This window comes from Mytilus trossulus, chromosome 3 (assembly GCF_036588685.1).
Source record: "Mytilus trossulus isolate FHL-02 chromosome 3, PNRI_Mtr1.1.1.hap1, whole genome shotgun sequence".
Lineage (NCBI taxonomy): Eukaryota > Metazoa > Mollusca > Bivalvia > Mytilida > Mytilidae > Mytilus > Mytilus trossulus.
In genome coordinates this window covers 60,275,679-60,302,342 of record NC_086375.1, presented here as the reverse complement: position 1 = coordinate 60,302,342, position 26,664 = coordinate 60,275,679, and positions in this window count along the sequence as shown.

The window sequence follows — 26,664 nt, the reverse complement described above, 5'->3', positions numbered from 1 at the left end:
GCCACCGTTGCTAAAAAAAAATAAAAAAATCAGATAAATCAGGAATAAAGTATTCAAGCAACAATTGCTCCTTAACTGTATGTTAGTTATATATAATATATAATATGAACAGTCTTAAACTTCAAATCGTCATAGTTTGATATCAAGAACCCTGATAAAAATTTCTATTTAAAAAAAAATACAAATAGTTAAATAACACACTCAAGGTTTATAGATCCAAGTTAAGACATCAACCACCAAATTTGAACGCTACCGCCAATAGACGAAGTGGGAAAGTACGCTGAACAGACATCATGGTATACATGCTAATTTGTGGACAACTTTTGTGATAATTAGATGACGCATTTTCAACAGACAATCGATAATCTTATTGGAACCTGTTCAGCAATCACGACTTGCCGGTTGATGTTTTAATCGTAAGAGGTTGATTTTATACAGGTATGCTCCCTCTAAATGTTTTTTTCTTCTTCCTAAAAATATGTTCTGATCCCAAATTTGTCGAAAAAGGATACTGCGGTCAATGAGGTGTCAAAAAATAATTATTCTGAATTAAGAATTTTTCCAAAACCTTGTAGTTTCAAATTTAAAAAGATAATTAAATGGTAGCGTCGAAAGACTACAAAACATTTGTGCTTTCCGCTCCACACTTAAGTTAAAAGATTGTTCCCTGAACACAACTATCACTAAAATTATCGTATCGATGAAACAGTCCGATATCTACAATAATGTTTTCAAATAGAAACTGTACGGAATTGAAACACAGGTATGCAGGTTCAATCCACCATTTTTTACGTAAGAAAATGCCTTTACAAAGTCAAGAATATGACAGGTAACAGTTGTTTTCCATTCGTTTGATGTGCTTGAGCTTTTGATTTTGCCATTTGATTAAGGATTTTCCGTTATGAATTTTCCTTGGAGTTCTGTTTTTTTGTGAATTTTACTTTTTATGCACTGTAAAATAAAATATGTATAGAAAGAAAATAATCCGTAGGCTTTAAAGGCTGATGATAAAACGATTTTCCTGGGGGAGGAATTTCTATTATACAAGTAGATTTTTTTAAGAATATATCGTTGCGAGTCAGTATATTTTGTTAAGGGGGCCCGCGGGTCTTAATCAATTTTTTTTATTTAATATAGGATTTCTCTATAATTTTCTATAAATTAACTTTATCTGATACCTAATGGAAAAATGAAATAAAAAAATGGGGTCACCGTGCATTTACGCTCACAATTTGCCTTCGAAAAAAGCATACATTTTTGTTAATGTCCTTTTTTTCTGTTGAACTAATAGGAGAAATATTGGTAATATCGAAATAAAAAAAGAACTAAATTACAGAAATTTGTTAAATTTTACAATTATTCAGTTTATGTACAGCCTTTTCGAAAACAACAATAAAAAAAAATAGGTCACCGATGAGTTAAAAAAGATATTTCATTTTTTAGCCAAAAAAATGGCATTTTTGCACCAAAGGGAGATAATTTGGAGCTTTTTCAATGATATCTAAATTTTAAAAGTCACCTGGGGCCAACATGTATTGATTTTTTTGAAAAATTCTTGTACCATAGGATAAAGTAACAACTACTAAAGGTAATTAATAAAATTTGTAAAAAAAAATAAAAGCTTGATCTTTTTCTGCAAATCTTATTCCCGCGAGCCTCCTTAAGCATTTGATATCATTCATCAATATGCTAAATAAAGCCATTGTCATATCTGAACCTATATCGCACTGTGCTTGGAAGATTAGAAACGTTGTCAATGTCAACGTTTGTCGATGTTGCAACAAATCAAAATGCATTATTACAATCGTTCCTCTGGAATTTAAACCTATTCTTAGACTTAATAATAGTTTAATCTTCAACGCATTAAAGAAAGACCTAACTAATTAAGCAAGATTTGTATGAGGTGTGTTTTCCGAAAGAAATATGTTAAGGTGATCAGTAAGTCATTGATATTTTTCTCTTTTCCTTCCGCAATTACGCTATTTAATGGGAAGACTGGCAGATCACAATTATTTTTCTATTCAAAATTGTGAAATTGACCATTAAGTCAATTTGTGAAATAATCAGAGAAAAAAGAAAAATATCACATTTAACCAGTATGCAATCATTGTGCAAAGTTAACCCAAATAATGAACGCTCGAGTACGCACAACCAGAACTATAGCATTTAATGCTAAAATGACAAAATGTCACGCTGGGAGCTATAGGAATAAATAACTTGTATCAGTATAAAAAATTAAGTGCATAGTTTTAAATTTTGTATAATCACTGTACTGTTTGAAAAATGTTAAAAAGAAAATCAAGACAACACGAAATGATTTATATCTATTTTATATCATTCAAGCACAAAATGACTCCAAACCAAATCCGCATATGATCTTCCTTTTCCTGTTAACAAAACTTTGAATTATTAAAAAAACTAAGGAATTTCTTATCCCAGGCATAGATTACCTTAGCCGTATTTGGCACTACTTTTTGGAATTTTGAATCCTCAATGCTCTTCAACTTTGTACATGTTTGGCTTTATAAATATTTTGATATGAGTGTCACTGATGAGTCTTAGGAAGACGAAACGCGCGTCTGGCGTACTTAATTATAATCCTGGTACCTTTTCTTTTCATTGGAAAATGCACATACCATGAGCAGGACTTGTTCTATTGATGATAAAGTTTATTATTTTCAGTTTTTATTGACTTTCACCTTTTGAATATACCTTGGAGTTTTATATTTTCTTTTATATAACTTTATTTAAATCCTCAGGTAGAGAAATACGACTGTGAAAAGTTTGATCAATATCCACTGGTACGTTATGAGGATTATGAGGAGTTGACCTTACAAGGCACACGGACAAACATATTGGCGTATTGACGGATAGATGGATTTTTTTTCATATCAAAAGTATTTTTTGTGGTTGTAAGGTAATCATAGTGGCTTCAAAAAGGAAGTGCACCTCGTCAGGAAAGCTCCATGAAATTGGTCTGCATAAAAATTGATGGAAAAGTGTTAGTAACATAAACGATATCAATGGGCATTTCGACAATCAATAGCTCTTCAGTGATGCTCAAGGCCAAAATATTTGAAAATCAAAAGAAGACAAAAAGGTATAACCAATATACAATAACAGAAAGTTCGTATTTGCATGTCAGTACAAAAGTACTGGCTACAGGGATGGTGATACCCTAGGGAAATATCAGCCATTAACAGAGGCATCGACCCAGTGGTGGAAATAAAATCAACGGTACCAATTATTAAAGTTATTCATGACAAAAACCCTATATTCCTCTCTATGTGTTTGTGACAAGAAGACACAGATGGTAGGTATCAAAAACCAACTATCGCATCTAGCATCAGAGGTAAAACAATTCATATGTTAACCAACTGTGTTTGAATATTACCATTGATCACCCTGTATAACCCCGATACAGATGAAACCGGACGTTGACGCGTTCGAATCGAACACACCTTGTAACACTGAGTTCAGACAGTAAGAAAATTATACTTTTAAACTTCGGATATTTTGCTCCAATATATTCTTTGCAATAATACTCATTAGTTACTGAAAGGTTTTTAAAAAAATTGACATTTTTATATACAAACATCAAAAAACGCATGACGATATCAATGATAAAACGTACTTGGTATTTTTAAACATTCAAGACTTAATGTTTCCCGTGCCTCATAGTTTTTAAAACATACATTTTTGAAAACTTCATAGTATAAATTAACAAACTTATGAAGGTCGTTTGTTCATGTTGTATCTAGAAACAAAAAAAATACACATTTTAAAGTGTCTTTATTTTCTTGGTGTGTACGCTTCGTTGTCATTACACCTTTTAATACTGTACGCTTCGTTGACAAAATATTGCGTTTGTCAATGAATTTTGCATGTATTTAATTATGCTTTGATATGATTATAACCAATATTCATGTTTGAAAATAATAATTTACCTCCATAACATGCAGACAGCAACCCATAATGTCCGTTGTATTGTCGAAAAACTCTTGGAGGAAATTTTTACAAGTAAAAAAAATCCTTATGTATACGAAAGTGTGAATTGGTAGTAAACATTTAAATACAATAACTCGACAGATGCAACTATCGCTAATTATTAAGATTAATACGTCCGATTTCTAATTTGATGGCCTTTTTGAAAGTGTTTACTATACAACAGTCAATGTACGGTTAGGTGGTGGGTTGGGTGCCCTCTAACATGTTTAATTCCGCCATATTCTGTATGTGCCTGTCCAAAGTCAGGAGCGTGTAATTCAGTAGTTATATATATTTTTTTGTTCACTATTTTGTGCTTAAATTGGGCCGTTCGTTTTCTTGTATGAAGTGTACTACATTTGTCATTTCGATGTGTTTTATAGCGGTGTGGGCTTAGTCCAGTGTTAAAGGCCACCTTTAGTTGTTCATTTTTGTTTCGTTTGGTCTCTTGCGAAGAGATGTTTCAATACCACATCTTCTTTTTGATATAGAAAGCAATCAAAAACAATCAATTGATTATAGGTTAAGATTTTGGCCTGAATATCAGAGGCGGGTTCTAGGGGGTCATAGATTACCACAGAATTACATGAAGACTAAATAATATGTGTATACAATGAACATTTAACTGATAGCCATCAAATTTTCGCCTATCCGAAACACCCATTGATATGACTTGAGCATATGGAAATGCTCAAAAGCAATTGGAAGCTGTTCAATAGTAATACAGTTACTTTAATGAGAAGATATAAAACAAAGAGACAATTCTTAATATTAACTGGTTTGCTTCTTCAATATGTGTTTGTGTTTGTTTAATTTTTTAAGGTATAAAGATTATGCTTAAATTCCTCGAACATTACAGTCTTTCTACTGTAGTGCAAAAAAACTGAATGATTGGTCAGGTAATTTTGGTTATTATAAGCATATTAAAGTTATACCTACCAATATGCATTTCATTCAAATTTTGATTTATTTCGCAGAAGACCACAGGGACCATATTTATATTTCCCAGTTACCCTTGGCGTCATTGGTAAATTATGGGTTGAGCAAAGCATCAATCATCAACCTAACCTTAGACATTTGCTGTGGGTTTTTTTCATGTTGGTACTAAACAATTTATGGACCCTTTTATTTGTTTATGACACGCGTACGTAATGGCTGATTGTTGGTTGCTTAACGTTCACTTGAAAATATATCATGCATGTTCAGGATAAGCACAAAGTAGCAACTTATACTACATGTACATGCAAGTCCTGGAAGGAGGCCCTCCGGAATTACGTCAGGAATGTTATAACTGCCACTGGATAAACGATGTATATTGAATAAGGACACAAATGTTGCCTTTCAACAGGCTATTTATGGACCTCTCTTAAAAGTTTTTGCAGGGGTTCGTACAGTGTAGTTACCGTGGTATTCCCTTTATACGAGACATTATATTTTATATTCCCATTCGGACTGGACGTGACTGTGTACTTTTACATTCCACACAATTAAACGGGTGGCCAACTTCGGTCAGTTCTTACTGCCGGTCGGAAAAAGACCAAAGTGATCATAACTTACAGTATGTTTCCCAGTCACCCTTCACCAAATTCTTTCATAAATAAAGAAATAAAAATTTTAAAACAATTTAACCATTGATTCGTTAATTAGATTATTTAACACTTTTTGGCAGGAATGACCTTCTCTGTAACCTGACTTGGCGATATGTAACACTTTTTTATTGTTTAGGATTTTATATAACTTATAACTGTGTACATACATGTCTCTCGAAAATTTCAGATATGGTATTTTAAATAGAAATTGGACGATCAGTTATGGGAATATCTCTTGGTCCTCCTTAATGTATAGCAGTTACTCTTACAAGTTTTAATTTTTGCGGAAAACGATTTGAAGTTCTACGTTTGTTTATTAAAAAAGTTAATGATTGGGATATTATTTCTGCACGTAGCTTTAAAAACATGGGACCAATTCAATCTAAACCTACTGATTTATTAATATTAAGATGTTTTAGTTTAGAACACACCTCTCCAACAGAAATGAGTTTTAAATTAAAATTTTCAGTTTTCTATTTTTTACTAGTAAAATTTTGTAGCATATACAAATCCTTATCTGAAGTATTATTTCCATTAAGTTTTTTCAGCTACGGATGAAAAATGAACATTAAGAGTATTTACAATATCTTGGTTGTTATAAACCGTTTGATTTTCATACTTTCACCCTCTCACACACATCTCTGGTACCCAGACCGGAGTTTAAACTAGAATGGGTACGTTGGGGGCCTCGGTTGGTCAAGGTGTCCCTACTTTGACCTGGAGATCAATCTTCTGATATCTCTCTGGTTTGTCTGTTTCCACCGAGTGTCCCGGTGGATCTCTCCGAGTACTTTGGCTTCCTCCACCACAATAACAGACTTCCCGGTGTCCTAGCATTCCCTTTGTGTTGAATTGGGTGGGGATTGATTGTCCTTGTAAAAATAATTGTCGTATAAATATACGTTAGTGACACATCTCGATTAATCCCGTTAGGGAGTGTACATAGATGCCACTGTACCCTCGCAGCTTTCGAGGGGTTCTTCGGATATCGGAGGCATTTACCAGTACATACATACATACATACATACTGCATTTTAGGTGGAAAAATATTATCCTCTTTTGAATACTGTATATTTGACATTGCACAAGTTCAGGCGTTTTATTACGCCTTTACCTAAAAGCGTAGGATATACTGATTAACACTTAAGATACAAGATTTAATACTTCTTAGTTGTAATTCGCTTTGAAATAAATATCAGTTACTACAAATACTCCTTTGTCGATATTTTATGGATGTAGTTTTTTGTGCCTTGTACCGACATTTTGAGTCTAGCCAATTGCAACTGAACTTTTTTATCATGTTATGCTGTTACACCAGTGTCCTAGGTTAATGAGTGGGTTGGTGCTCACATGTTAAATCCCGCCGCACTTTTTTTGTCGGTCCAACTCCAGTATCCTGTAGTACATTGGTTATATAGATCTGTCATTTTTTTCTTCTTAACACATAATTCATAAGTTATAAATAAATAACCGTTTATAGTTTTATCGTTTTAATCTTTTCATATTTTTTTTTATATCGGGGCCTTTTTTAGCCGACTATATGGTATAGGTTTTTCTCATTGTTAAACGTTTTACATTAGACTATAATAATTGCTTTATACACAAACTTCATTTAAACTTTGGTGGAAAGTTGTCTCACTGGCCATCACACCACATCTACAACGCTTTATATGTAAACAAAAATAATAGAAAAAGTAGTTGGAATGCCTCAAATTGCGAAAAGGAAGTCATCTGTATAATTGAATAAATAAACTAACATGCACATTGACATATTTATATATACTCAAATAAATTCTAGAGAGGTATTCGAAGTTGTTGTCATCCCAAATGTTGTCCTGATCATCGCTCCGAACGCGTCAACGTCCGGATTCATTTGTATCGGGGTTACACGGGGTGTTTATACTCTCAATCAATGTTTAACCTTACAAAGAAGCTGTGCAGGATTTTAGGATATTCACATTTGTAAAATAAGTATTTTTGCAACATTGCTAACCCTTCTAGAGCCTAAATAATTCTTTTTGATGTTGATAGTAATTCGTGTTTATCAAAATTTGTTTCGAGCATGTACATGTTCATAATTTATTTCTTGATTGTTTGTCTAGAGATGGATTATTGGTATTCGATGTTTGTCTTCCCTCTTCTCATATTACTTCTGATATTGTCTATTTCTATGTCATGTAATATGATGTATTTATATATAGGTTGAGTAACAAATTAAGTAGGTCCACTCCAGTAATAGTCTACGTTCGGACATTTATTTTACTAGTATGTCGATATGACAGATTGTATTGACTGGATCCTGTCATATATGTGTTATTGTATTAATTTAACAAAAAGTTATATTACTATATTTGATAAGATACTTGTCAAACCTCATAAATAGTCACATAATATCACTATAAGTTCGACATTTAATCGATTTGTACAGTTGCCTTGGTGGTGAGATATAATCCAATCTGTAAATTAATTTGCTTTGAAGCCGTTTGTGTTAATACTTGTAATTTCTATCACAAAAGCCATGTATGACATGATTAAATGATAGACAATTAATGAATGTTTAGAGGTATCTTTAACGACTTTTCACAATCCAAGATATCACTAGTTTAGTTGTGAGCACTTCTGTATGAATATATATCATCAATGGGATGGTTCGTTTCTGTAAATTTACTGATAAATTGTTCGGATTGTTTTTAACCACAGGCAAATATGGCATTATCACATTTTTGTATTTTTGGTTTGCCTGCCTTCTTTTTTTGACTTGAGAACTTCTAAACACTGGAAGTTTTTAAATATATTTAGAAGCACTGATACCTTGCCATTGATGGTGGATCGTATATGTTCGATGGTAGCACCAGTCCTGTAGACAATTTTTTGTATTGACATGACATCTGTGATACATTCATTTTCTGTAAATACGCTGCTCATAAAATTTTAACTATTAGAAACACTTATGTTTTTCTAACCGCTGGTATAGATGTCATAGATGCATTATAATAACTTTTTGGATTTTTGATATTAAACCTTTGTATTAAATGTGGCCATCCAACTATTCTGAATCGAGAGCAATTATTATTAAGGCTGGCGAACAAAATTGTCTAATATATTTAATTTGTATCGTAGAAAAGTGGGCAAAATTACTAAATTTGTTCTTACTATACACATACAGGATTTTTTATACATTAAACAGATTACAAAATATGGCCTCATTTCATCCTGATATGAAATTCACTCTTTCCTGACCCATTGTTGAAACAATTTGACAACGTATGGTTGCCGAAAATCGCAGTAAACAGCGAAGGTAAAAGCCATGCACAAACAGTATCTTACATGGTTAAAAGTGTTTTTGACCGCAAATGTACAGATCTTACATAATTGGGCTGATGTTTAGACGAATTATATATATTTATAATTATATACATATATTAATATATATCTATTGATTACTATTTAATCACAATATGTATGATATACACATATTTGCAATATTTTGATATTTTTCGAAATAAATGACTTATTTCTGTAACTTATTAATCAGACGCTTGTAACGTCTTCTACAATTGCGAACGTCATTAAACGGTAAGCACGTCCCCGCCAGTACATCTTTTCACACGGTGAACTGCAAACCCCCCTAAGGAAACAAAGCATTTGCCATTTCTAATCGAATCAAATTATAAAGAATTTCTATGAATAGAATATCTGAAAATAGCAGCAGTATGTCATTCTGATGAAACGAGTTGGTTATAATTATAGCCAATAATGCTACGTGGTATTCGGCGGTTATTGAAATTAAAATGTCTGTATTTGTTGGTTAGTGTTGTCGATGGTCGACTTGCAATTTTGTTTTAAAGGCAAGTTTTTGCAACTATATCACACTTCCTTATGTTTATACAAAGCTTGTAGCTGTGTCATTGACAATCATATCCATTTCTTCGTATAAACAAAAATAGTTAAGAAAATCATCATTGATAAGTTTTACGATCACCATCATAAATATCTTGGTCGTGTCGTTTTTTTTTTATATATACTTAAAGCCATAAGAAACGAGTGACCGGTGAAAAATAACGTTCTTTCAATTCTTAAACCAATGCATACAAACATCATAAACTTAGTCTTCTGTGCTCGAATTTATCATTTTTTTCGTGTAAACTTCGTATAATCGTCAATTGTTTTTTCAATCGGTCAGTGTTGTTGTGAAAATATGGCAGGTAATTAAAGTTCGTGTTTTGAAGCCGAAGTTTAACGATTGTCACCTGTTTGTCAACAATTGACGAAAAATAAACAAAAAAGCATGGAAATTGAGCACGTGTTTAACATGTAAATTCAGATAATAGTTTATTTTAAGGACATCCATGCGTATTGTAGTCACCGGATTTTTACGAGATGGGTCACACTGAGGTCACCTTGCATACGGAAAATATATCGGGGGAATTGCTTGCTGGAAGGAAGCAATTCAAATAAAGTAAACTTCTTCTAAATATGAATAAATTAAAGAATTTTCTTCAGAAAAAAGTATATGTACATAAGTTTTACAATGAAAACTATCGATTGAGTTATAAAAAACATACTAGTATGCATTATTTTTTTTTTATTTGAGGTTTCTTATGACTTTAACCAACGAAATCTTGCGCGGTTTAAGAATTTTAGAAACCAGTAAAGTCACTTAATCTGTCTTATACTGATTGTGACCAAGTGGGGTTTCGGATCATAACAGGTTAGGCATGCATAAAAATGAGTCATGTATAACAAGCAAGGCTTGCACTGCAGGAGATACATAAACAGCAAAGGTAGCAAAGCATGTCTCGCTCCTTGTAGAAATCGTACCACTTCCTTCGTTTTGGTTTGTTACCTAGAATATTCACCTAATCAATTTGAACATCGCTAAAGTACTATTGCCTTGATAATATGCTGGACATCATTTTCATATAGATATCAACTGGGATATTCGTGGTGACAGGCCCAAATATTCACGTATATACTAGGATACATTAACCTTTTAAATGCATTTTTTTTTTATAAAGTTAACATTTTTATGATCAACATTAAATTTGGAAAAAAATATAACAAAGAAAACGAACTCCAAGATTAAAAAAAAGTGGAAGTTCATAAAAACAGACTAAATCATACGTTATCAACCAATGGAGCGAACAGAAACTGTCATATCCCTGACTTAGGTTTTGAGCATTACTTATATAGGATACAATACAGTTATCATATATGGTTTTCTTTATAAAGTCATATGGTTTTTATAACTAAATGGGTAATTTTAAATATAAAACTGATCATGTACATATATATACTTTTTTCTAAAGAAAATTCTATAATTCGTTAACATTTAGAAGAAATTGACCTTATTTCAATTACTTGCTCCCATCTAACAATTAGCCGTTATGTTCTTCGTATGCAGTGAGGGTAGCGTGACTTTTCTCGTAAAATACCGGTGATTGCAATACGCGTGGATCTGTCATTGAAATAAATAATAAGCTTATTGTACATGATATACACGAGCTCAGCATTCATGCTTCTTTGTTGATTGTTAACTAAGGTGACGATCGGCCAACAAACTACGGCTTTAAAACACGAGAATTAATTAGCTGCAATATCAAATCATAACAGACCACGATAAAAAAAAAAGATTATTCGATATGGATGGGGAAAAATTATAAAATCTCGCACATTTGACTAAGTGGACGATATTTCAATGAATTGGTTCAAGAATTGGATACACATTATTTTTCACCCGTCACTGGTTTCATATGACTTTAATGAGTCTTGGGATAATTAGAATAATAAATTTGTAAATAATTGTGTTATAATTACATCAATATTTTAAACTGCCAAAATCAATTAAGTTACAAACAGATTCTGTCCGTTGCATTGAAACACTCGTGGTGAAACACAAGTATGTTTAACCATTTAACTTGTTATTGCGCAAATCTATAGTTTGAAATGCAAAAATTGTATTCACACAGTAATACTTTTAGATGTCACTGTCCTGTTGGTCAATGTTTCTAGAAGTCTTACGTACATTTGATTTATCTTGTTTACCAATGTTGCATTTACATATATATTTGTCACTCTCCAGTGATTTCTTATGTACAAACACTATCAAAGTAAAACTTATTGATAACAAGAAGATAGTCAACAGACATCAGACATTGTCTGTCAGAGATTTAACTTTTTTTTTATGTTATGATAGAACACAAACATTATTTACCTCGACATGTACAATGCGTTTGTTTACTTTTGCAGGCAAACGGACTAATAACATTCTGTATTTCAAAAAGCTAAAAGATGAAATTATTTTGTTTATTATTATTGAAGAAATACAAACAAGAACATGACTATTAATAATCGTTTACCACTCAATTTTGAGACATTACAAGGATAAAACAGTATCCTTGAAACCCATATGATTTATATTAATCTAAAAAACTTAATAAAAGAGTCGACACAAGTCTGTGTATGGTTGCATGTGACGCTCCATTACCGGAAATTTCATTGTATTGTATGAAATATTAGGTCTATGAAAAATATATGCATGTTCATGATTCAAATCGGCATGTAAAATGAAAAACATGCATTAACTACAGAAGACAAATATTAAGCTTTTTGAAGCCTAAAGTCAAAATATGGGTACACATTTCGTGAATGACTTCAGTTTTTTTATATGCAAAACAGAGCTTTTGATTTTTCTATTTGATTAGGACTTTACGCTATGAATTTTCCTTGGAGTTCAGTATTTTAAAATTGAAGCGCCAAATATGTTCGTGATTTTACAAAACTAGATATATAAAGTGTCACATTTTTCCACAAATGAGCTTCGGATTATTTAGATTAATTCTCCATGAAATTAACCACAATTGTTATTATCGTAACAGGTCTTCTGTGCTTCAAGATTTCCTTTTAAACATAAATGCGATTTTTATGTTTCCAAATTTATAAAATTACACATGAAAAAAAACCCAAATGGAATGCCTAATGATTATGAAAAATTATTTGTTTCCGTGCAATGCATTTTCTGGTTCAAAGGGTGTAATTAAAAGCGGGGCATTGAGGACTACAAGTCGGAAAAAAACTGATAGCACCCTTTAAAACAGCGACACAACTAAACAGACGTTCATAACATTAAAATTGACACAACTGGTATCGATATCAGCTATGGGAAGGTAAAAAGTACTCGTGATCCACAAGTGGCACCTGTCCTATTAGCTCAGTGATAAGTCAAAAGATGTTTTGTAAAAATTGAGGAAAAGAGACGGAGTGTAATTATTCCATAACGGATAAACAAATAATTTTAACGTATATTTCGAAGAGACAATTTCAATTCAACAAGTTTGATCATTGGTCTAAAAGATTACTTGTAGGCAGGAACCTTGTATCAAGAGCATCAAGTTCAGGAAAACCGTTGTAACAGAATGAATTCATATTGAGTTAATTGGAATTGTATATTTTTTGGCATATTTAAATAAGATAACAGTTATGATTTGAAGCCGATTGAGATCTTTCTGCTGTATTATCATTTGTTTCTTTATAAATTTAATCGGACGAACGAAAGCAAATATTAAAAAAACTTTGAACTATTAGTAAAGTTATATCATCTGTATATAAACATATTGACAAAAATAGAAATTAATAACTGTATATGCTTGTATTTCAATACATTCCTTGCAAATCACAGTAATCAATACGTTTGCTACAAACGGGAGCTTTGTAGGAATGTTACATCTTAGGTAGAAAGGAAAGAAGTTAACTTGGTCTCTTCCTCTTTTTGCCATAACATGATCCGTTTATTTTTGACCTATGAGTTTGAATATGCATTTGTTATCTTTGGTGTATCTCTGTGCTCTTATATAATTCAGTTGGAAGCGGGACAAATTGCCCCACTAGCAAATCGCCCCACTTGTTCACCAACTCGACCCACTTCTAAAAACATTGTCCCAAACTAGTGTACCAAATCACCCCACTTGTAAAATGAGTTAAATCCCGTAAATATTACTCCGGCCAACTCGCCCCACTTAAAGAAAAACGGTTATATCTAAAAACGTCACATAAATGCTCATATCTTCTTTCTGTTTTATTTCAACCATGCTTAAGTCTTTTAAGAAAGAAAAAAAGATGCATTTCAAATGTTCTCGTAAGTGAATTCGAAAGGCTACACTCATTATTGTTCAATCATTTTATAAGTGGGACTAGTTGGTAGCCATTAACTCTATTTATTTCTTGTACTTTTCATAAGTGATGCGAGTTGGCATAACTCAATTCATCAGATTTTTCTATTTTTCATAAGTGGGGCGATTTAACATTCACGTTACCGAAATACTGATACAGACTTCGAACTGCTTTATTTAAACAAAAGAACACAAAAACAAAAAGAAAATTAAAACCAATTCTTCAGAGAACAATTGAAGGTCTTTCCACCTCGAAAATTAGAATGAAATTTAGAAAAAAAGTTAGAAAGGGTCACTCCTTGTTGATGTAATTTGGTAACTCAACTTATATAGAAAAATAAGATTAATAGGTATATACAGAAGATTTAATTGTTTTATAATGAACAAAAACAAATTTAAAGCAAAGGTCAAAATCTAGAACGTCAAGTTGACCTTTGACCTTGACCTCAATTTCAAGGTCATAGGTCAGTGATCTCAAATCAAAAGACCCCAGGTCAATCACTAGTATGGTTGTAGAGAAATATCGATTTCAAATACATAAGGGGAGAAAACTCCTATAAAGGTTAACCAGAACACTTCGACTGAATAAGTTGAAGTTGCGCCTTATTGTAAGCAGTGATTTTGCAAACATATCATATCATCAACTGTTACAGTTTCTTTTGAATAACGATAACAAGCAAAATTCAAAATTTATAACATGACCTTGACCTTTGACCTCAATTTCCTTTATATGGACCAAGGACTTCATATCAAAAGACAGTGGGCCTCTACAACTTATACTGTATGAATTAACCCAACATATCGTTTATTTTAAATTTGCAAAGGGAAATAACTCCCATAAGATGTTTTCTGATCATCCAGTCAAAGTAAAACAAATCATTCTTAAGAGTAAACAAACAATTTGGTGAAAACAGTTTGTAAAAATCTTATACGGTTTTTGAGATATAGCGATAACAAGAAAAAGGGGACGCGGGAAGATAACTCCTATAAGAATAAGTGTTCGGTCACACAGGGTGAGTTTTGAAACCTCCATTACTGAACAACATCAATGGCCAATCATCCATTCGATATGTTGTAAAACAAAAAAGCATCTCAGACGGCAGAAGAAAAAAAAAAAAAAAAAAAATTAAAAACCAATTCTTCAGAGAACAATTGAAGGTCTTTCCACCTCGATAATTAGAATGAAATTTAGAAAAAAAAGTTAGAAAGGGTCACTCCTTGTTGATGTAAATTGGTATCTCAACTGATATAGAAAAATAAGATTAAATATAGGTATATACAGAAGATTTAATTGTTTTATAATGAACAAAAACAAATTTAAAGCAAAGGTCAAAATCTAGAACGTCAAGTTGACCTTTGACCTTGACCTCAATTTCAAGGTCATAGGTCAGTGATCTCAAATCAAAAGACCCCAGGTCAATCACTTGTATGGTTGTAGAGAAATATCGATTTCAAAAACAAAAGGGGAGAAAACTCCTTAAAGGGTTGACAAAACACTTCGACTCAAATGGGTTGAAGTTGCCTCTTGTTGTAAACAGTAATTAGGCAAACACATCGTATCATTAACTGTTACAGTTTCTTTTGAATAACGATAACAAGCAAAATTCTAAATTTTTAACATGACCTTGACCTTTGACCTTGACCTTAATTTCAAGGTCATGGGTCAGTGAACTCAAATTGGAAGGTCCGAGGTCAATCACTTGTATGGTTGTGGAGAAATAACGATTTCAAATACATAAGGGGAGAAAAATCCTATAAGGGTTAACCAAAAACACTTCGACTGAATAAGTTGAAGTTGCGCCTTATTGTAAACAGTGATTTTGCAAACATATCATATCATCAACTGTTACAGTTTCTTTTGAATAACGATAACAAGCAAAATTCAAAATTTATGACATGACCTTGACCTTTGACCTTGACCTCAATTTCCTTTATATGGACCAAGGACTTCATATCAAAAGACTGTAGGCCTCTACAACTTATACTGTATGAATTAATCCAACATATCGTTTATTTTAAATTTTCAAAGGGAAATAACTCCCATAAGATGTCTTCTGATCACCCCAGTCAAAGTAAAACAAATCATTCTTTAGAGTAGACGAACAATTTGGTGAAAACAGTTTGTAAAAATCTTATACGGTTTTTGAGATATAGCGATAACAAGAAAAAGGGGACGCGGGGAGATAACTCCTTTAAGAATAAGTGTTCGGTCACACAGGGTGAGTTTTGAAACCTCCATTACTAAACAACATCATTGGCCAAACATCCATTCGATATGTTGTAAAACAAAAAAGCATCTCAGACGGCAGAAGAAAAAAAAAAAAAAAAAAAAAAAAAAAAAAAAAAAAAAATAATCAGAAGAAAAACAATAGGTCTTTCCACGAAAAGTGGAAAGACCTAAAAATAATCAGAAGAAAAACAAAAGGTCTTTCCACGAAAAGTGGAAAGACCTAATTATTACATAAGATGTTTCTCTAAGGTTTCAATATGTATTGATTTAATTTATAAGTGGTAGGAACATATACTAGTACAACGGGATAACATGCATCTTTTTCCATTAGTGGGGCTAGTTTGCTTTTAATTCATCGTGGTTAATTTTAATGATCTAGATATTAACGTTTTCCAGTAAGTGGGGCGAGTTGGCAGCAGAAATAATAACGCAATTCAACCAATTTTACAAGTGGGGCGATATTTTAAAAAGTGGGGCGTTGTGGTTAACCAGTTTGGGGCGATTTTTAAAAAGTGGGCCGAGTTGGTGAAAGAGTGGGGCGATTTGGCATTGGGGCGATTTGTCATGGATTCAACCTGTTCAGTAACCTTCAGTCACATTTTAGATGGAAACGGTGAATAAGAATCTTAAAGCTAAGAGCTTAATTGAATAGGTTTAAATTTATCAGACGAACTTAACTTTGATTAAGAGGATATGAGTAACCGCTGCTCCATCAATTCATTCTTTAAGGAGAAAAAAAATCCTGACAATAGTTTTATAAAAAGTCATTTTATTTATGAGTGGCAGTAAATTTGACGACATATGTCCCAGATGCGATTTGCCAATTTGTATGTATAATGTTTACAACAAGTGCTAATTTTACATCAATGCCGCTTGATTATAAGAACGAACAATTTGATTTCCATATAAATGTTGATTTAGATTGAATAATATAAGTGTCTATAATGCTAATTTGCTTCTTTTCAGAATAATATATAATGGAGGTCTTTTAAAAAATACTGTACAAGTGTTTAACTGAATATTTGGTATTTTTTTTGCCTGGATCATCTGTGTAAGATGGATCTTTTGTGAACATAAATAATCATGTGAATGAAACTTATCAATATAAGTCAATAATATTAATGATATGCTATAAACAATTAAATTAGTTATGTTCATCATTGATGTGCATTGTCGACAAAAATCTCCCTTAAATAACTTTACCAATTCAGATTTTTTTGTGTGGGAAATTAGAGATATACTTTTAGAATTGGTTCTCATAAATCAATCTCATCATCATCTAATACTATAAATATAACATCAGTATATAACACTAGTTAGCTCTTTTTGGACTTGAATCTTTTTAAACTGTACCACTCTTTTTAATGGTTTATGAAATAAACAGATTATAGATATTTGATTTCAGAAATACTTCTTTCTTTTCATGCCATATACTAATTTTAACATGGGAAGGTATTTATTTCTGTCGATAGTTTACACTGGGTGTTAGCGAAGCGTACTTGAATACCATACAAATGTTTGGGAATTTCCGTTCCTCCCCATGAAGTATTTTCATTTCATTTTCATATTTAAAAACTAATTGCAAGATAAATATATGTTGAATAACAAAAAACTGAATTTTTATTTAAGCAAGTAAATTCTTATATTTCTTTATGATAGAAATGAAAATGACAAGAATTTAAACAACAACTTTGTGTGCACGTTTCAAATATGTTTTATGGTAATAACAACACGGCTTTCTTTGCAAAGCGAGATTGGGGCGTCATATTAGAATCTTGGTTTCGTGGACACGACGCCTGTTACTTGAAATCATCCCTTCGTAAATTTTACGGACGCCATCACGAGTTGGTTGACCGTTATGGAATAACCGTTTCACAAATGATATCGGATATGTTGCTTACGTCGTAACTACAATCCCCTTCCCTTTCATGAATTTGACCTACCGAATTAGACTATTTACCGGATTTGTAATCACATAAGCAACACGACGGGTGCCGCATGTGGAGCAGGATCTGCTTACCCTTCCGGAGCACCTGAGATCACCCCTAGTTTTTGGTGGGGTTCGTGTTGTTTATTCTTTAGTTTTCTATTTTGTGTCATGTTTACTATTGTTTTTCTGTTTGTCTTTTTTATTTTTAGCCATGGCGTTGTCAGTTTGTTTTAGATTTACGAGTTTGACTGTCCCTTTGGTATCTTTCGTCCCTCTTTTTCTAACTAACGAGTTCCTGTTATTGTTCTGACGTTTTTCCCTCAAGATAAAGATTTTTGAGCCGATTTATAGTTAGAGAACTTGACGTTAATTCTAAATCATTTATCCCTTCTATCAAATTCCTTAACATATTTTGTTATATCATGGCTAACTAAAACTAGGCATTTACATACTTTGTCTAAGACCGTACGTTGACGTCAAGCAAGATTTTTATGTTTTTTTTTATCGTTAGATTGCTTCATTTTTTTAAAGTTTACTTCACATCACAGTAATTCTATGCTTTATACTTAAATATTTCAATATTAAAAATTTGAAATCAAATTGCACTGAAAGAGCCTAAGGTCTTTCTTTTCACAGTTCTGCCTTCTACCCTAAAAACACATTAAGTATACCGAGTTATACAATTTATCCATCATATCACCAGTAATGATGGTGATACATGGCTGTGTACATTATGTATATACAACTCGTCTAAACATCAACCCAACAGTGTTAGATCATTGCTGGTGATCCGATGGAAAAATCTGTTGTAGAGTTGTCACTGACTCAGACGTACTTATATATATATATAAATTTATAAAAGTAAAAAAATATTTGATAATATCTATGCACACATTTCGAAAAAGTGTGATTAGCATGCGGAAGAATATCTCATGAACGTTTTGAGACACTCCCGGCAAGACCGGTACCTCTGTGATTGTTTTTGCCGGCAAATATAAATGGCTCAATACAAGTATTTTTTTTACAGAAGAGTATCCACCATGCACTTGCACTGCACTTTTATTAGAATACTACAAAAGAATTATATATAAATGAATGAAAATTATATATACATGTAACTGTTATATTAATACAATGTGTAACAACAAACGAGTGTATACTCTGGGACTATTATTATATTAGTAAAACAGTCCCAGATATACTGATTTGTATCACTACAATATAATAGTTATTACGTTGCGGTGAAATTTCCTGTCATTTATTCATCATCCTCGCACGAACTTGTCTAAGGTTTTTTTTTATCTCTAAACATTAACCTCAGCTTCTGGTAAATAGACGTGATCTTTTTCTGTGACCTGTGCTTTGACTATCCACAAGAACTTGCGTTCATCCGATATTCAGTACTTTAGTACTTTGATTTGTATAGTTTGACCTCCTTCATCTTTTTGGTTTTGAGCGTCACTTATGAGTCTTTATGCGTCTGGCGTAAATATAAAATTTCAATCTAGGTATCTATGATGAGATTGTTTATTGATCACAAAGGTTGTTATACGTCCTCGTCTTTTAATTTATTGGTATGCGCGTTTCTATTGAAGATAAATCTGAAAATGTTCTTCCGACGAAAATGTGTAAAGAGTTTTGTTTTAACATTATGGTTTGACATAATAGATCGTCAAGAAAATTCAATTAAAGAACCACTGCACTAAAACTGAAAATGGCCTAACAGTTTCCTGCTAATTAAATCAAACTGATATTTCTCACAGCCGTTAATTGCAGTACTGAGTCGCTTATTATATCCGTGACAGAAAAATAAAATCCATTTGATAAAGGAAGTTTTAAGTCTTCTTTATTTGGTCTAATTTCTTTAATTTCTCAATGAGCCAACGTTAAAAGTATTAAATGTAAGGGAAACAAGGTTAAACCGACCATATGAAGCAAACCTGCTGATAAAGCTGATAAAATTTAAATACAAGATGATTGAAGCAATATAATCGTGCTTTCCGAATGTTCAGCTTGAAAGGAAAAACTTGTTGTTTTAACTACACTTAAAATGCCCCAATAGTTTACAGTGCAATGCTATTATTCTCTAATGTTTCATAATTCTATTAACTTGTTTGGAATCAATATGTATACATGTACAAGCATAGAAGTTGGTCTTTAACTAAAAAGTGAAAGCATAAGAAAAATAAGAATCTGTAAGTTTAATCGTTTGTTTTTTTCTTTAAACATATAATATAATTATTTTTCTATGTTCCATTATATGTTTTCTTCCTTCAATCTTATAATTCCAAATCGGCTTCCTTTTACATGTAATGGAAATTAAATGTTTGAAGAACAATTTTAAACTTGTTGAAATATTATATAACATAGCAAAAGTCATATCCTTTTACGAACATAATATTCAATTGCGAACACTGAACTTTATCTCAGATCCAATTGAGAAAGTTTGAATAGCTCACCGCTCGTCCATCGGTAGTCATTTTACCAATTTGCAATTATCAGATTGACATTTGAAAATGGTCAATGGAAGAAAAGAAGATACTAAAAATGTTAAATAATTAAGATAATAAGCATCAAAATAGAAATCAACACGGACGATACCATGTTTCAATGCTCTATTAAAGACAAAAAATAATCACCTGTGTGAGGTAATTATTTTCCTTGATAAAAAGGTAAACTATGATTTACTTCAATATTATACTCGTCTGATAGCTTTTTGTTGCCGATTTGGGTATTTTTTTTAACGTTCAGTCTATGATAGGTGAAAATAAATCGTTATTTCCCGCATTTTAATTTTAGTAACAAATAGTGTGAAGTTTTGTTAATTCATCACTGCAATACAGAGAAGTCTACGGTCGGTCTTTTATTTGATCAATCCTGACCCCTCGGTGTCTTCAATTACAAGGAAAACCCTAAATTATGCGTAATCTATAACAGAAAATCTGGTCAATGGTACTACGATTTAACCTCTGATATTTGTTATACATGTACGATGATGTCGGTTTAAATAGATCTATCTTTTGAAATTATGATCCTTCAATGGCTTATATATTATCTATAACTTTACTATTTGAATAATTTCTTATCGTACTAAAATATAATCCTGGTACCTTTGATAACTATTTACACCACTGGGTCGATGCCTCTGCTGGTGGACGTTTCGCCCACGAGGGTATCACCAGCCCAGTAGTCAACATTTCTGTGTTGACATGAATATCAATAATGTGGGCATTTTTATAAATTTCCTGTTTACAAAACTCTGAATTTTTCGAAAAACTAAGGATTTTCTTATCCCAGGCATAGATTTACGTAGCCGTATTTGGCACAAATTTTTAAATTTTGGATCCTCATCGCTCTTCAACTTTGTACTTGTTTTAGCTTTATTAATATGTTGATATGAGCGTCACAGATAAGTCTAATGTAGACGAATCGCGCGTCTGACGTACTAAATTTTTATCCTGGTACCTTTGGTAACTATTCTTCAAATATGATGTCAATACCTATGCATTCAATTTTATGTGACTCTGATAATGATATATGGTCACATAAGTTATCAGGCGATCAGACACGTGCTAATAGAGCCTCAAGTTCTTTTTGTGTAATATTCTCAATGACGGTATAAAGCGCAAAATTAACAAAAATCTAGAAAAATGATTCATGATGGAATTTCCAACAAGTTTTTAAAAATGATACTTGAATTTATTTTTTACCAAACCGTTTATATTATTTAATTAACAATTACACACACCAAACTTTTGGTATCTCGGGATATGTTTGTTGGGACAATAAAATTTTCATTTAGATATTAAGATAGGTGCGTAGAAGCATTAATATAATAACTGTTGCATAATTGTTTATTGAAATTTTTTCTAATGCTATTTTAACTTCGTTTTAACATATTTTACCTCACAACAAAGGATATCAAACTGTACTATCAGTTCTATAACTTACAATTCAAAATTCTATTCATCTTGCCTTCAATCGACGAAAGACGTGGTGCTTCTTAACTTTTACCTCATTGCATGGCATACGATTCCTACAAAACTAATCTTTCAGCATTAGTGGTCAGTTCGTTTCGACAGGATAAATATTATTAATTTCACCCTGCCAAGTAAAAAACCGTTCCATCTGTAATTACGTCGATGGTATCAAGTTGTGGAAGAAAGGTCAGACTAATTGATTCACATATGTCTATCAATGGTCAACAGTCTAATTTATAAAAGGGTCTCCATTTAAAGGACTGTCAAGATTAACGATGATAGCTTGACAAATTAGATTGAAAGTACACGGATATCAAAAATCGATCCGCGAATACTGGACTAAAAATAACAATATCGAACAACCCACAAACTGCGTAAAACTTACTCATTACTTGGACATACTTTATAAGTTTGTCATACAATGTGTACAAATGTTTCTGTGTTTGTATTTAAGAAAATGTCTGTACTGTATATACTATAAAGTTGACAATGGAAATGGGGAATATGCCAAAGAGACAACAACCCGACCAAAGAGCAGAAATACTGACATACATGCCTTACGAAATCAAAATGTCAAGAACAACAACAGCAATCAAATCATTGTTCTTCTGATATATAGGTTATTTCTTACATATTTTATGACAAATTCATCTTATATATTTTTTGGACAAATCTCATCTAATTGATCCCTGCACCTAACGATACCATCGAAATGTTAAAAAAAACGTTGATATCGACACTAAAATTAAAGTACAATGTTCTATAGGCTTGGTACACTTAAGGTATTATTTATAACAAAGATTAACTATTTTATTACATTTGTCGGTTAAATCCTAGGGATGTGCAAATATAGCTTTCGGGATAATGCAAACAATAGCCAGACAGTCATACAGCATACAAATAATGTTTCTGTATATCGTTTCCATCTGGGTATTGGAAAATTCTATTTTTGTAACAAGCTTGTAGTGCAATCAATAAGCCTCCGAAGTAAATTAAGTCATTTTTAATGTCTTTTTATTTGACATTCATCATTATTGCTAAACGTAGAAACTTTTGATATCTTATAAGACGGCAAACGTCAGAAGATAGCGTTATTGCATATGCTTTCTTATTACGTGACTTTGCATCCGTGCATATAAAAGAAAACGTTATTTACAAAACGTATGGAATTCGTCTATTTTGATACGTAAAACTATAGCTGTGGGTGCAATATTAAAAATATATTTGTATTTACATTGTAACAGTAAATGGCATGACAAATAAATTTATATTAGTTTCGTCCAATGCATTACAGCTATTTACTCTTATTAGTGTATTATCGACAGTCGTCATATCAATAGGTTACAGGATTATAATTTTGTACGCCAGACGCGCGTTTCGTCTACATAAGACTCATCAGTGACGCTCATATATATATATAAATATTTATAAAGCCAAACAAGTACAAAGTTGAAGAGCATTGAGGATCCAAAATTCCAAAAAGTTGTGCCAAATACGGCTAAGGTAATCTGTGCCTGGAATAAGAAAATCCTTAGTTTTTCGAAAAATTTAAAGTTTTATAAACAGGAAATTTATAAGAATGACCACATTATTGATATTCATGTCAACACCGAAATGTTGACTACTGGGCTGGTGATACCCTCGGGGACGAAACGTCCACGTCCATCAAAACTGCAGAGGATATTGTAAGATTTTTAATTAAGTAACTATTTTATCTGTAAAATGAGATTAACATATCATGTTCGATGTACATTCATAGTATTTCTAACTGATATCACCATTTCCTTAATTATCATTGAAATGGTGAGTATGTAATTCTTACAAGTGAATTCAATCTAATTTAAAAACGGCCTTATTTAATTTACAGTGCGCATTGCCAAGCTTTTGTTGTAAGTTTTTATATCTTATAGAAAAGAAAAGAAATGGAGTATCAACCCTTGACACAAAATCAGTATATTATAACAAAAGAACGCAAAAAGAAAAGTGTATCTTGACTGCTGATATGTTATTCACAATTTGTTTTGTTGTTCTTTATTAACATCAAATACATACGAGAGAAAAAGTGCACCGGTTTCCAAAAAAAAAAAATCAAATGCTTAAAGTGCTTTTAAAACATAACTTTTTCAATTTAACAAAATTGAAAATATTGAAAATTAGTGAAACAAAAGTGTTAAATAATGAATCGTTGCTAAAGATGCTACCTTTAAAGACAATGAATAATCGTATCAATGTCATAACCATAATAACATTGAAAATGTTCATTCTTTCTACTCCAGCAAGATTTAGATGTGCTTTGGTACTTCTGTACTTAAACTTTAGGGATTTCAAACTCAATTTTGTTCAACGTGAAACTTTAAGGATTTGAAACTCAATTTTATTTTGTTCAACGTGTTAAGAAATTATGCCCCGTTGTAAAAATCTAGGTATATTAATTTGGTGCTGTCAGTACCATAGTAAGTCAAATTTAGGGAAAAGGGTTACTCCTCCTGTAGTTTTCGAAACAATTTATATTATGTAGGGTTTTAGTACATACCGATTATTATCAGATTTTTTAAATTTATTTTTTACACAATTGAGGGATTGTAATGTTATTGTAATATAACGCATGCATTGTAGATGGTTCTTCCGTCTAACTTTGTTAATTTTTTTTTCAACCATAACATTTATCCTAAATAAATATGATGATAGTACGTACACCAAAGATGTTTAAAAGATTTCTTTACACTTTCGACAAATGATGGGTTGTTTTAAGTGATATATGCCAAGATAATATGTTTTGTATGCCTAGCTTATCCTACAGCTTTCAAACAAGAACTTGTATTTTATTTTGTGTGTAAATACATATATTATAGGTGTGTATAAAGCCTAGATTTATATATATGAATACAAATAAAATTTCTGCAATTGTCGAGGGTGTTAAAATTGTATGTTATTGTAATATAGGCATTTAGGGTACAATGTTTCTCTGGCTAACCCCTTGCATTTGCAGTATTTATGTCCTGTTTACAATACATTCTGAATTTATGAAAATTATAATGAACAACATCTTAGTTGTGCTACATTATGGAATAGATCATAATTGTGATGGTAGATTGCATGTATCAAGTTAAATATTATAATTATAATGTCTACATATTTAAAAAAACTTGCAGTAAATCTCTTTTGATATTTAGACTGATTCGTATATTCTACCATTAGTTAATTCATTAGTTCACGATTGGTTGATAGGAATAAATATAGAATCAGAGAAAACACAAATTAAATAAATGTTTATTGTCTGTTTAAAGAATTAAAAACCAATTGTATAGCTTAAACTTGTGTGTTTGATTGTGTTTTGATTTGTGATCAATGATAATTTATCTTTCAACAACAAAAACAGATAAAAAGTGAAAAAAAACTGGATTCTCCGTTGAGAAGTTTAAAAAAAAGTTGTTATCCATTCGTTTGGTGTGTGTTAAGCTTTTAGTTTTGCCATTTGATTTTGGACTTTCCGTTATAAATTTTCATCGTAGTTCACTTTTTTTGTAATTTTACTTTTTTTTTTTTCATTAGATGAACATTTCCAAGAAGGCATACTTTCAATTATGTCATATGCATTCTAAAACCATTGTAAAATGTGCATTAGTTTTATCATTATTTTCTGTTAGCTTCAACCAGTATTGGAGGTACATAAACATATAGTAGTGTTTGACTTTTTCAGTCAATAGTGTTATAGAATTGAATTTAAAAGGTGTACACGTCCTTCTAAAAACATTTGACACATCTTGCACCAAATTTATATTTAAAAACTAGTACGAGGAAGCAAAAGTTGTCGTTGATAAAGTGACTATTGGGATAAATTGCGTATAACATGTGGAGGGAATAGTTTTAACGTTACGCAACTTTTTCATCATTTAAAAAACCTCAGCGCCGATGAAATGCACCTTCTGGAATGAGTTGTAAGGTAATTAGCTCGAACCGCTAATAATAATACATGACGAAAAACACAATGCACGTAAGTGATGAAAACGATATACTCTGAAAAACTCCTTTGACATGGTATAGCACTTGACATGAAAAAAAATGGCTTTAATAAAAGAAAATAGAATAAAAGGAAAATTTTGTGATATGAGCATACCATATAAATGTAAGGAATACAAACATCATTACCTCATTATATCTTTCATTATTCAATGAAAATATATTGACACAGTCTATTAGTAATGACAGCGAATATGTTTTGAGTTCAAAAGGATGTGTCTTTGAGATATATTTCACATACGGAGATGCTTGAATTATCAAACAATTTTTAGACATACATTGTATATTCAGCTTATGATCAAAACGATGAACTTTAGAAATAAAAAAATATCACTGTTAGTTCAAAAAGAATTATAAATTCTATTTGAACCCAGCTCTGCTAAAAGATGTAATGAAGTGTATCAATATGATATATTACCACATTAAATGATATCTCAATAATTTTAAGATTTAAAAAATTAAACAACATTCTAATTTGTTCATAAGTAATCGGAAGTATAGAGCCTTTGTATCTCCCCTAGTTTTTTTGAACATCTTCAAAAATGGAAACTCTGCATAGTTAGGTATAATAAGATGTGTAGGAGTGCAGGTGAGACAGCTCTCCATCCAAGTCACAATTTATAAAAGTTAACCATTATAGGTCAAGCACAGTCATCAACACGGAGCCTTGGCCAACACCGAATATCAAGCTATAACGGACCCCAAACAATTACTAGTGTCAACCATTTAAACAGGAAAACCACCGGTTTAATCTATACAG